This window comes from Phacochoerus africanus, chromosome X (assembly GCF_016906955.1).
Source record: "Phacochoerus africanus isolate WHEZ1 chromosome X, ROS_Pafr_v1, whole genome shotgun sequence".
Lineage (NCBI taxonomy): Eukaryota > Metazoa > Chordata > Mammalia > Artiodactyla > Suidae > Phacochoerus > Phacochoerus africanus.
In genome coordinates this window covers 119,302,833-119,317,813 of record NC_062560.1, presented here as the reverse complement: position 1 = coordinate 119,317,813, position 14,981 = coordinate 119,302,833, and the positions used below count along the sequence as shown (strand labels likewise).

General features: G+C 36.1%; 1 pseudogene; it reads left to right on the top strand.

Moving 5' to 3' along the window:
* Positions 1 to 2,851: 2,851 nt before the first annotated feature.
* Positions 2,852 to 9,993, top strand: LOC125118133 (cerebellar degeneration-related antigen 1-like; annotated as a pseudogene).
* The last annotated feature ends 4,988 nt before the right edge of the window (positions 9,994 to 14,981 follow it).

Genomic DNA, 14,981 nt, shown 5'->3' with positions numbered 1-14,981 from the left:
CTGAAGATACAGTTCTTTCAAATGGAAAATTATCACAACAGAATAATTTATTTTCTAAGATAGGTATCTAGACTCTTTGTGAGTGGTAAGACTGAGAAAACTTAAGAAGAAAGTAGAGAATGAAATAAATGAAAGTAAAGGAAGGAAAAAATGCTGATTTATAGGGCATGAGAAAAACAGCCTGATGGGAGTAGGGGGTCCATGGTCAAGTGGAGAACAGGAACTGTTACAGAGGGACGGTCACGAAGGACTTGGGTATCAAGTGTACAAGTTTAGATTTAATTCGGAATTGAGTTTATGAAGAAAATAGATAATTTAAGGAGATAATCTGGTAGCAGTAAACAAGACAGATGGATGTAATGAGAGACTGAAAGGTTTGTGGAAGGGTATAAAATCTAGATGATGAGAGCCTAAGCAAGGAGAATAAGACGAGAAAGGAATGAACAAATACCTTTTATTTTTTATTACAAAATTGTTATATGCTTACTTTAAACAATTTTTAACATACATTTTTTAATAATACAAAAGATATATAAAGTAAAACATGTATATATATCAGTGCAACTACTCTTAGAAGTGATATTCAAACTCCTATCCCACTATATAGGAAAAAGGAGGAAATGCGCTTGGACATAATCGAGCAAGAAGGAAAAAAACCAAAAATGTATAAATAACAGAACTATTAAGAAATATTATAGAATTGTTATCTATGTAAAAGGTTTAATTACGAATTAAGAGGCATTCTCATATGAAGTAAAAAAAAAACTCATCACATGTTGTAAAGCAAAAAGGTTGGAAATAGGAGACTGATACAACAACAACGGGAGATTTTGCATACTTTAATCTGAAGTTTTAGATCAAGCAAATAAAATCTGAATTGTTAGTAATATTTCACAATTGTTATTAACAATTAAGTTTGATTTCATATGCAGAAATGACATAATATTACTCAAATGAAAAGAAAATACATTTTCTTTAGGTGCCCATGGAATATTTATTAAAATGCATTATAACGGAACACAAAATACTCCAAAATGTGTAATTCATGCAGGAAACATTCTCCAACATGAGACAGTATAAATTATAATAAGAGGGGGATAGAAAAACAAAACATCAACTAAAACCTCATCACATTGAAATATATATACACACACACACACTTCTAAAGAACCCTTGGATTAAAAAGAAAAACAAAACTAAAGATGAGGTGACAAAAGAAGGACTATGATAACACTGCATGTGAAAACTATGAGATACTGTCACAAATATGTATTCAGATGAAAATTTACAATTTAAATGAATTAAAGAGAAAATAAGAAAGACTGAAAAATAAACTATGCATTCACTTAAATAATATAGAAAGAGATCAAACAGAACCAAAAAATAGAAAGAAGGAATTAACAAAGGCAGAAAAAGTGCTATTTTTAAAAAACACTCTTTAAAAAGTTAACTGGAAATAAAATATACAAGTCTATGGACAGTCTTATTAAGGAAAAGAATTAAAAAGGGATATAGCCATATATATATATATGCAAATTAAGACACATTAGAAAATATTATGTACAACTTCCAATCGATACATTTGAAAATCTAGATGAAATGGAAGAGTTTAACAGACAAATTAATAAAACTGACCCAAGGAGAGGTAGAAAACTTAGACAGACTAATCATCTAAGAAATTGAAAGATTTACATTTCTACCTTTCCCCTCCCAAATAAGCAGCGGGACAAAAATGATTTTATGGGGGAGTGTTACCAACTGTTCAAGGAAACAGTTATGTCTAAGTTACTTACACTGTAAAATAAGAGGAAAAATTCAAGTTCATTCACAAGCATAACACAATTGCGCTATTAAATCAGGAAAAGAACACTGCACCAAGGAAAACAATAAATGAGTTTCCAAGGGTGCTCTAATTTAGCACATTGGTATTCTGTGGATGTGTTGTGTGTATGACATTTATCACTTAAGGCCTTGGGTAGGGGGACAGCCAGGCAGAGCCCAGGAAGCCAGCTGCCTCTGCTGTGAGCAATCTTGTCCATTTACTGCAGTGTGCCATGATTTGAAAAAGGTAAGGAGGCACTGCTCTGAAGACTTGTTAATACAGAGATTTATATTCGAAATAGAATATAAACATAATCAAAACATTACTATCAAGTCAGTTTTCCTTCAAGAATGCAAGAATAGATCAACATTAGGAAATCTATAAATACATTAATGGATTAAAGAGAATAATCATATTATCACCTTGGCAGATGCCGAAAAATGCCTTTGAAAACATTCTCTATCCATTCCTGATAAAATGCTAAGTCCATCAGGAATCAGGAACAGAAGGGCATTTCCATAACTTGAAAAAGAGCATCTATCAGAAAAAATGGCAATCAATCACATTTTAGAATGAAATAATGTTTTTACTTTATTTTTTAATTTTTTTTTGTCTTTTTGCCTTTTCTAGGGCAGCTCCCACGGCACATGGAAGTTCCCAGGCTAGGGGTCTAATCAGAGCTGCAGCCACCGGCCTATGCCACAGCCACGGCAACGTGGGATCTGAACCACATCTGCAACCTACACCACAGCTCACGGCAACGTCGGATCCTTAACCCACTGAGCAAGGCCAGGGATCGAACCCACAACCTCATGGCTCCTAGTTGGATTTGTTAACAGTGACGGGAACTCCAATAATGGGTTATTTCTACTAAGGTCAAAAACAAGAGAAAGATGCCTGCTCTTTATTAATCCAAATAAATTGCATTGTGCTAGAAGTCATAAGATCTTTACCAATGTGCTAAAAAGGAAAAAATTAGATATAAACTTTAGCAAAGAAAAGACAAAGGTTTCATTATTTACAACGGACATGATTGTGTACCCAGGAATTCAAGGGGAAAAATTCCCAGAGCTAAGAACAGAGTTAAATATGATGGCTAGATACAAGATAAATGCAAAACACTATACTGTAAAGCTGTCAACTCTTGACATGTTACTCAAAAGGTCCATGGTACGTCCAGGGATTTTTTTCGTTTTACGGGAAGTTGACGAGTTGATTCTAAAGTTCATCTGGGAAAAAAAAATGTACAAAAGTAGCCAAGTAAATTCTAAAAAAGAAGAAGAATGAAGGAGTAGCAGCCCCCTCAGATTTGCAACATATTATAACATCTACAGTAATGAAAGCAGTTAGATACTAGCTCAGTAACAGACAAAAATCGAGCAGAAAAGAAACATAAGGAGCATAGCCATAGAGAGAATTCAAAATCAGTGCACATATAATGTAATAAGCAAGTTAGAAAAACTAGCTATCTCTTCTGAACAAAAATAAACATGCATTGTCTACCATACATACCACAAATATCAATTCCACAGGGATTAAAGCATTAAGCAATAAAAATATATAAAACATTAGAAGAAAATATAGGGGAATATTTTTATAATCTTGGGATATAGAAGCCTATCTAAATATAAGACAAAACCAAGAAACTACAAAAGAAAGACTTAAATGTTAGCCTGGAGTTCCCATTGTGGCTCAGAGGGTTAAGAACCCGACTAGTACCCATGAGGATGTGGGTTTGATTCCTGGCCTCACTCAGTGGGTTAAGGATCTAGCGTTGCTGTAAGCTGAGGTGTAGGTCGCAGATGCAGCTCAGTCCGGCATTGCTGTGGCTGTGGTGTAGGCTGGCAGCTACAGCTCAGATTTGACCCCTAGCCTGGTAACTTCCATATGCTGTGGATTTGACCCTAAAAAAAGACAAAAATAAAAATAAAAATGTTAGCCTCTTTACATAACTAAAATTTGTGCCAAAAACCACCATAAGAAGACAAATGACAGAAATAGGCAATATATAGCAGACAAAAGGATACCAACTCTAATATCCAGAGATCTCCCTATAAATCAAAAAAGAAAAAAGACAAATGACTCAAGAGAAAAATAGGCAAAGGATATGAACAAGCAATCTCCAACAGAAGAAATACAAATAGCTAATAAATATATTAAAAAGTGTTTAACTTTACTGGTGATTAGGCAAAGATAACTTGAAGGAAATTTGATTTCTCATCCAAAATGCTAACAAAAATTAAAAAGAATAATAGTGTCCAGCATGCCAGAAGGGCAATTTAGCTCAAAGCCTTTGATCTAGCAGTTATACTTCTAAAGTATTAGCCTATGAAAATACTTCTATATGTGCAAAGATAGATTTAAAAGAATGTTTTTACAGCATTATCTGCAATAGTAAAACAAAACAAACAAACAAAAAACCCTGTTAACAACCTAAAGGTCTATCATGTGGAGAGAATCAAATAAATTATATAGTACACTCTACTATGGAATTCTACTGGCTGTTGCAACAGTAACTTTCTACTGATCCCAAGAATGAGGGTTGAGAAAGTTGTAGGATAACAAGTATATGATAATTTCATTTTGTAAAACACACAAGAACACAAGCTCGTAAGCAGAAAAAGTACTTGGAAGAGACAAAGCAAATACATAACCATGGTTGTCTCTGGGCTGTGGGTATAGGAGAGGGATATTTTCACTTGTTACCACTGTACTTTTTACTTTTATAAAAGCATTATTAATTTTGTAACAGAAAAAATAAGCTGATACTATAACATTTGGATTTAAAAAAAAAAACCATAAGGAAACAGAAAAAAAGCGCTAAGAATTCTTAACACACAGGGGCATTAAAGTGTCAACAGTTTTCTTTTCAGTCCCCATTATACATTTTTTTAACCTATTTGAGATCATACTCTATGTAATTTGAGGCTTGTCTTTCAGTTAAAATAATATTGTATTTTCCCTACAGAAAATTCAGAGAAGAAACACAAGAGAGTAAAAAGCACATATATTCTCACCACCCAGAGATAACTGCTTCAGAAAATATGAAATTCAAGTGCACAGAATTGGATTATGAGTAAACCATGCACACTGTCTTACTGATCCATGCCCTCTTTTATTTTTATCCATGAACTTATTCTTTTAATTGTCATAATAATCATACAATCATTAGTTAATTGTCTGTTTTTAATTATATAATGGATACCCACCCACCCATCAAATCTGAGCACTAAAATACTACAATAACTTCCATCTACTTCTATGAGCTTCTCCTATTCCAACCCCCTCTCCTCAGCCTCGGTGACCATTATCCTGAATTTGATTGCTATTCCTTTGCTTTCTAATAAAATATTTGTAATCCTATATATCCTATATATATATAGTTGTATCCTATATATATATAGGATATATATACACACATATATATGTACACCTAAATAATATAGCTTTCAGTTTTACTTATTTTGAATAACATAAAAAGAATATCCTATTCTATATAGTCTTCTGGGACTTGACACTTTAATTTAACATGATAGAAGTGAAATCTACCCATATTATTATTATGTTTAGTTGTAGTGCATTCATTTCACTGCTAAATGATATGTCACTGTGTAAAAATCTATTCTTTTTCCTCTTGGGAATTTCACTACTAACATTTTAGTGTACATTCTACTGGTCATTTTTCTGGGACATTTATATAGATCTCTTCCTACAAAATTTGAATATTATACATACTTTCATATGGCCTATTTCTTTTCACTACTGAGAGCTTGTGAACATATTCTCATTTCAGTAAATATATTCTTCTATGCTATAAACTTAAATGGATGCATAGTATTTCATCATATTGTTGCAATATAATTTTAACCACTGTCAATTGTTGGACATCTAGATTGCTTACAATTATTTTTTCCTGTGCTAAGCATTGTAGATGCACATATCCTTTGGCTCTGCAGTTCTCCTTTTCAGAATTTATCCTAAGTACTTTTTGAACATATTTGCACACAGTCGTGTACAAGGCCACCAGATGGGATGACACAGTTTGTGTTCTACACAACTTGTACAATGTATGTGCTCCTCACAGCAATTTTTAGAATACAAAACAAACTGAAAAGAATGTAATGCCCACCGATAGGAGATGAAGTAAGTTATGTATGAAAATTATAATACAGATGCATGGTTACTGACATGAAGAGAGTTTACAATTTACTGTTAAGTGGAAAAAATAGGTTAAAAAGGTAGTATGATTCCGTTTTGAAAAAGAAAATAAACATACCTATGAAAAAGTATGGAAGAGCATACACCAAAAACTTTAAAGCAATTACCTGAGTATTGAGTTTGAGATTTTAATTTTTTCACTTTGCTTACTTATATTTTGAAGTGTTTTCAACAGTAAAACTTGATTACATGTATAATAAAAAAGATGAAAAATAATGAATTTTTGCGCATGATCATTTAAATATTTTTCCTGAATATAAAATACTTCCAGAACTCTGGAAGAAAAGAAGAACATAAAGATGTAAACAAAAACCACACATCATCCTACCCACCTAGAGATAAATTACTTCACAATCATCAGTGGGTTTATTTCTGATAATTTGTCTCTGATTATATATATTTAAAATACCTGCAATCATACTTCATATAATCTTATATGCTGATTTCTCACTTAACATTATATAATATGAACATACCATAAATATTTTAATATTTCACATGGAAATAGCACATTTACTTAATCATCCCCTTAAATTTAGATACTTAGGTTTTTCTGTTTTTCACTATACCCAATAACTGTGTGAGGAACATCTTTGTGCAGAATTATCCCTATTTTAGATAATTTCCTTGAATAGATTCATTGAAGTGAAAATACCAAATCAAAGAGTACCAACATTTTCATACCCCTTGACATATATTGCCAAAACCTTACTTACTATGTATTTTAAGGCAGCATGAAGTAGTAGAAAAAAAAAAAGTCAAAATATGTGGACCCCATGCCCAAGCTTTTAGTACTTGTTTAACCTAATTACGTGAAACTGATATTAAAACACATGTCTTATCTTAGTCACAAGGCTATTTTGATAATCAATTGAGAAAATAGATCCTTCAGTCACTATCAATGTTTCTCACTCAGGAATGCTTTCCTTAACTTTGCAGACTCAAGAGCATCCGTTACTTACTTTTCCTTCATGGCCTTACAACTAATAAATAACTGTTCAGTTATCTGTACATTGTCTGTTTCCTCCCAAGTGATTTTAAGCTCCATTAAAATATGGCTGGCACACAGCTGATGCTCAATAAATATCTGTTGAGTGAATGAATGAATGATAGCACTTCAGAAACTAAATCATTAGACATTGGGAAGGTATTACAATTATTATTATTGTTAAATTTGTTTTACAGTATAGTTGATTCTAGATCTTTAGAGATCCCTTGCCTAAGCATAATTTCATTATGTAGCATTAATGCCTGTCATGTCAGCCAGAGGCACAGGTAGCAATGTTTCCGGTAGAAGCTGAGACTTGGAGAATCAAAGTAGTTCTCTAGGTCAGGATACTGGGAGTTACGCAGACACAAGGCAGTGGTCAGGAATCCAGCAGGCCAGTGATATTTAAAGAAGCAGGTGGATCCTGAGGTCAGAAACAAACTAGCTGCAGGTGGTCTAGATACTAAGGTACAAACTGGATAATGGTCAGTGATAAGGGATTGAAGTAGGTGGGAGATTTAAATTCTAAGCATCTGTACTCAAAGCAAGGAGCCATGAATATGATTCTAAAGCAAAGGGTACTTGAATTCAGTGCTCCCTTATATTATTTCTGCCCAAACTGAGAATTATATCAGGAAGTGTTTGTGCCTAGTTTCATATACACAAGCAAGGAAATGATAGTAGATAGATGAGGAATGAGATCTGCGAGCACAAATAGGTTCTGATAAGTCACAGGATATATATATATATATAAGATATTATAATAGTTTATACATAAAACAGGAGCAATCAAACTTCAGATCCTGTAATTCTCATCTTGATTTTCAACAGCAGATATTATGGCTGGGTCATGGACTCTGGAAACAAGCTAGTTGGACAAGTTATTTCACCTCTGTGTGTGCCAGTTTCCTCATCTGTAAAACAGGGATGATAGTACCTACCTCAATGGGTTCTTGTGAAGATTAAATAAACTGATGCATGTAAGGATAAGTTGACACATGTAAGGACCTTAGAGCAGTGCCTGGACGTAGCAAATGCTATGTTAATGTTATCGTTGTTGTTGTTATTATTATTGTCTCATAAGACCAAACAACAAAAAATGATGTTATAAACACTGGACAAATACACTCTATGTTAGCTTTGTCTAAAATAATAGTCTCTAAATAGGAGTTTTTATCATTAAAATAAAAATTTCACTTGTACCTAAACAGAGTTGACTGTATAAAAATATGAGCATTAGTAAATTAGCAAAATTCATCACAGTAATACCATCTGTGTATTTATTCCACAGAAGCTGTATTATGAACACTATTTTTTAAAGTTGTAAAGAGTGAATATACATTTCCTAGTAGCAAAAAACACTATTAAGCTTCAGTACAGTTGATCCATAAGATCTAGTCTATAAAGAAGGGATGCCCTATTCAAAAATTTTTGAAGCTAATTCTACTAGAAGCAGGAATATTTGAACTGGAAGACTTGTCTATGGAATAATCTGAACATGGAAAGGCTCAGACTTGGGAAGACTAATTTGGAAAAGTCTGGACCTGGGGAAAGGTCAGAAGACCTGGATGACGGAACATTTTAAAATACCTGGATATCGTAGACACCAGAAGACCTGAATGTTAGAAGACCAGTACACTGGAGACATTGGAAGACGTGGATATTGAGCCTACTTTTGGAAGACTGAGTTGTTGTTGGAAGACATGAAGATGCTGGAAGACGTGGAGATGCTGGAAGACGAGCAGATGCTGGAAGCCCTGGAGATGCTGGAAGACCTGGAGGTGTAGGAAGACATGGATTTTCTGGAAGACATGGCACTGTTGGAAGACATGGATTTTCCGGAAGACGCACCCTTTGTTGGAAGACGCACCTTGTTGGAAGACGTGGATTTTCCGGAAGACGCACCCTTTGTTGGAAGACGTGGATTTTCCGGAAGACGCACCCTTTGTTGGAAGACGTGGATTTTCCGGAAGACGCACCCTTTGTTGGAAGACGTGGATTTTCCGGAAGACGCACCCTTTGTTGGAAGACGTGGATTTTCCGGAAGACGCACCCTTTGTTGGAAGACGTGGATTTTCCGGAAGACGCACCCTTTGTTGGAAGACGTGGATTTTCCGGAAGACGCACCCTTTGTTGGAAGACGTGGATTTTCCGGAAGACGCACCCTTTGTTGGAAGACGTGGATTTTCCGGAAGACGCACCCTTTGTTGGAAGACGTGGATTTTCTGGAAGACATGGCTTTGTGGGAAGACACGGATTTTCTGGAAGACACAGGTTTGTTGGAAGACATGGATTTTCTGGAAGATGCACCCTTGTTGGAAGACATGGATTTTTTGGAAGACGTGACTTTGTTGGAAGACTTGGATTTTCTGGAAGACATGGGTAGGCTGGAAGACATGAATTTGATGGAAGACATGGATTTCTTGGAAGACGTGGATTTTCTGGAAGACATGGATTTGATGGAAGACGTGGATTTTCTGGAAGACGTGGGTTTGATGGAAGACGTGGATTTTCTGGAAGACTTGGAGGTCATTGGAAGACATGGCTTTTCTGGAAGACATGGATTTTCAGGAAGACCCGAATTGTCCGGAAGACCTGGATTATTTGGAAGACACAGATTTGCTGGAAGACATGAATTTTTCTGGAAGACAATCTCTAGGAAGACATAAATTTGCTGGAAGACCTGAATTTAGTGGAAGACATGAATTTTCTGGAAGACGTAGATTTACTGGAAGACCTGGATTTAGTGGAAGACATAGATTTTTGTCTGGAAGACATAAATACACTGGAAGACTGGATTTGATGGAAGACGTGGGTTGGTTGGAAGACCTGGATTTTTCTGGAAGACACAGATTTCCCCGGAAGACATGGACTGAGTGGAAGACCTGGATTTCTTTCTGGAAGACAGAGATTGGCTGGAAGACTTGGATTTTTCTGGAAGACGTAAATTAGCTGGAAGACTTAGATTTGGCGGAAGACATAGATTTTTCTGGAAGACGTGGATTGGCTGGAAGACCTTGAAATTGTTGGAAGACATGGATTTTCTGGAAGACGTGGATTTTCCTGGAAGCTATGGATTTTGTGGAAGACATATAATTGCTGGAAGACTGGATTTCCTGGAAGACATGGATTGTCCGGAAGACATAGATTTCTGGAAGACTGGGTTAGCTGGAAGACCTTGATGTTGTTGGAAGACTTGGAATTGCTGGAAGACCTGGAGTCACTGGAAGACCTTGACACTGGCGCCATCAGAAACCCTGGATATTGGAGACATTGGAAGCACAGGATGTTGGAGACAGTGGAAGCCCTAGATTTTGAGGACATTTGATATTCTACACACTGGAGACTTTGGGGGCCCTGGGTGTCAAAATTAATGGATATTGAAAGGCCTGGGTGCTGGAGGTCCTAAACACTAGAGACACTGCAAGTCCTTTACCTTAAAAGCCCTAAATATTGGAAGATATGAACAAGAGAAGATCTAAACATTTAGAAACCTTAAAATCAGAAGCCCTGTATATTGGGAGACACTGGAAAACCTGGATATTGATATTTTCATGTTAAAAAGAGTTTTTAGAAGATGTAATTTTCTTATTTCTGGAAGTCAAGGATGTTGACAGCCCTGGAAATTAAAAGATCAGGATATTAAGAGACATAGCTATTCAGACATTGGGGATGTTGAATGTTAGAAGACCAAGTTCTTAGAGATATTGAAAGACTTGGGCATCACAGGAACTTCTAATGACAAAACATTGTAAATGAGGATTTAGGAGACACTGTAAGTTGTAGGAACTGAACTATCTATGTGCTGTAAGATATTAGAAGAGCTAGACTTGGACACAATGAAATACAGGGACTCCAGAAGACCTGTATCTAGGATACACTGGAGGTTATTGGGACATAGACAAATTGGAAGTTATAACTTTGGACTGACAAACAAGACTGGGGACTTGATTGATTGATTTGGGGAGATATAAGAAGACCTAGACTTTTAATTACCCCAATATTGAGGCGATTAGAAAACACTGGCAATGGACATGCTGCAAGCCAGAGAGTAAAAGACATAGATATTGTAACATTTAGAAGAGATGGCAATTGGATATGTCAGAAAATATAGAGCTCAGACAACCTGATGACAGAGACACTAAAGAATTCAAAGGCCTAATCTTAGAGCTATTGGAAGGTCATGCTGAAAAATACTGGAAATGTTAAAAGACTTTCATATTAGGACCTAATGTGACACTAAAAGACATATCATAAGACTACTCTAATAGTCTTTATGACTATGGCATCTCTTTCACTACAAGTAGAACACAGGGAAAGGACTTTTCAGGAATATGACAAAGAGGAAGCAAGAAAATTCAATTGAAAGTAAGTAGCTTCGGTGGGTTGGAACCTACTTCATAGTCTCAATGAACTGGAATTCCGGGTATGTATTGATTAACAGCATGGGAATGAGGAATTATCAAAGAATTAAGAAATGACATAGCCAGGAAAACTACTTGGCTTTAGATGGGGGGGGGGGGGTCAGCAGAAGTTTTCTGTAAAGGATCAGATAGTAAATATTTAAAGTTTGTCAGGCCATACAGTCTCTGTTGCAACTACTCGATTCTACAATTGTAGTGCAGCCATAGATAATACGTAAGTCAGTTTGGCCCAAGAGTCTTAGTTTGTCAGGCGCAGCTCTAGATGCCAAATCTAGAGCATGGTAAACTTAAGTACATTCCAGGCGAGCATTCACATGCAAAAGAATGGATAGAGCAACTTGAAGCCCAATAGTAAATAAAGATACTTATGTATGTGATGATATTCAGGACATGAAACTGGCAAGAACCTAAGAATGGAGTTTAGCTCTCCAATCAATTATATAGGAGATTTGTATTCAGACCCCAAATTAAGTGGGTAGCATTCAAGGCCCCAGCCCAGGGGGATAAGGTTCAGTGAGGATGCCCTCATTTAGTAGGTTGGAAGCTTAAAATGAAAATTCAAGAAACTCACCCCTACAGACTGGAGTTATCCTGCCAAGACTAAGCATCGCTCACCCAAAGAGAGAGAGTTCTCTGCCCAGGGCAGACAAGAAGCCAGTAGCAAAGCCCTCACTCTAAGTCTCATGTTCTTGTCATTATGGAACTCATACCACTGCCAATTAATCAAGAGCCAACTCCAGATCTTTGCAATGATGGAGAACAGGAAGGTGATGACAGCTTGCTAGGCTCATCTCAGACACTCTAGCTCCAGGTGATTTCTGATCTTAGCCATCAGAGACTAAGTGACAAGCTTAAGAGATCAAAATTGAGCTATGGGCTGAAGATCTTTAGTGCTAAGAAAGACAGGCACTGTCGCATATATTGCATAAAAGAGAACACTGGCAGGTAAAACTGGTCAAGGTATGCTGGGGTTGGGCCTGGATTTAAAGGTTAAGTAGTGGAATATATACACAAGGGACAGCCACTGATGATTTTTGAACAAGGACGTGCCAGAATCAGAACTGTGCACAAGGAAAGTTAGTCAAGCGGCAAGATACTGAATGCCAAAGACTACCAGATATATACCAGAACACCAGAGACTGCAAGTTAAAACACTTAAAGGACTAGGATGTGAATTATGAGGCCACTACAGTTAAATTAAGGTGGTGCACTTCTCTTGCTCAGCAGATACAGCGCTAGAGTTATGATGAATACTCAGCCTTCTGAATACCACTATTTCAAACTTCTTGAATGCCGTCACAGAATACATGAAATTTGAGAAGTTCAGAAGCTAGTTATGAGAAATAGTCTTGTCCTCACCTAGGAAGATTACTGACACATCCAATTTCTCTCAAAAGAAGCTGAGCTAATAACTTTATGGTTTAAGCAAAGTAGGTCCTATATAGCTTTATCTTTGGCTCCCCTTAGCACAGAGCAACTTAATTATCTTAAGAGTGGAACCAAGTGGATGGATTGTTTTCTAAAGAATAGGACTACATCTGTGTGAAAAAGTCCTTACCTCTCATGGCTACATAGATAAATATCATGCAATGATAACCACATTATAAATATAAAATCACTCCAGGTCAAGGAAGTACAGGTCAAGTAACATGGGTGAAGGAATTACTGTTTCTGGTATCACTCATAAGCAAACAAAGAAAAACATTTAACATCATTTTTTATTCTTTCTCTCTTCTTGAAACCATCGTGCATAACTTATCTTGAGGGAAATGAGATAAAATATCAAAATATTAAAATTCTGCAAAGACGGGAGCAAACTGTCATATTCTACTTCTAGCATGCTTGTTCATGTTATAATAATAACAATAGCAACAATTTACTGAGCACTTTACTATGTGCCAGGCACTGTACTAAACATCTCATACAATCTCATAGCAATCCCATAATGCAAGTATCTTCAGCCCTGTTTTACAGATGAGAAACCCAAGTTCGAAATGGTTAAAAACAAACATGGCCACGATTATGTAGCTGGTAATTGGCAGGGGGAGGATTGAAACCAGGCAGGGCAAGTCTGCCCGATTCCAAAGCCTAGGCCTCATGCTGGCTTCTCACATCCCAAGAGATCAAGGGTTATACTGCCAGGGCTAAGTACCACTCACCCAAAGAGAGGGAGTTTCCAGCCCAGGGCAAACAAGAAGCCAGTAGCAAAGCCCTCACTCAAAGCCCCATGTTCTTGTCATTAGGGCACTCATCATAGCACTGCCAGTTCATCAAGAGCAGACTCTACGTGTTTGCAGTGATGTGTTAATTATGTCCTTGGCTTTAAGGAGTGATGCAAGAAAGATGAAATGCAATGTCTCCAGCACAACATATTCATGTTTAGTTTTTCAATATTGGTTATTCATGCTAATGAATTGCACTACTATCCTTTCACCCATTTTCTATTTGACTGTATGGTTCCCGAGAAGATATACACTCTGTTCATGGCATGCCATGTTTATTTCTGAATTCATAGAAAAACAACCATAACAACTGACATGAAAAGCCACTGAAAGGTACTAAAACTATGTAAAGTTCAGTGAGCAATGTCTTCCACAACACAGACATGGTCCAGGCAGGGTTTTAGACCATATGCGCTGTAGAAGCCCTTTATTAGCATTCAGGAGCCAGCAGCTATGTAATCCAAATGTGTAGTTTAAAGAGCCATCTCTGCATTTTGATCCTAAAAGATTTTAAGCAAACAAAAGCTCTTTTTAAATGTAATGCCAGTTTTCTAATATTTTCTACAAATTTCAGCAACCTGGGCTGTCCTTTCTACCCTTTTTTCCTTTTGCTCGGTGTTAAATACGTCTATAAAGGAGGAAATTTCTCTGCACTTCATAATAGTGACACAAGAGTTTACCTGAACCATTTGACCACAGAGATTCTTTCCACTCAAATTGTGTATAAAATATACTAAAAGAAATTTCAGTTTTTCAATTTTGCAGACTATTCTTAACTTTAAAAAGGAAAAAGAAAAACCTTTGTACATGGTACTATGGTTATTAACTTCCATTTCTGCTACTTAGCTTATACCAACTTTCACATCCTCCTCTAAGTTCTGCTGACTTGTTAAACTCGACCATATTAAAATGTCCTTTTACCCTCATCAAGGATACATCTTAGATTATTGTAACTGAATATTGCCTTAAATAAGAATTAGATTTATCCCAATATTTTATTTCGCATGGCCTAGGCCCTAAACAAAGGTTTCCATATATCAGGCCAAAGTCTAGGCATTCCTACCACAACCAAAATCATACAATAGTCAGTTTCCCATTGTATTACTTTATATTAACAGTTCCTGGTTGATGCTATTAAATGTAAAACATGATTTCCCTAATCCTGGTCAAATTAAGACAGAAGAAGTTACCAAAACAATAACCTCAATAAATGGTAAAATTATCAGGAAACCACATTCTTTAAAGGCATATGGAAGTACTGATTATGCTGGTAAAACCATCATTAACTTAAAAATATTTACCTCGAG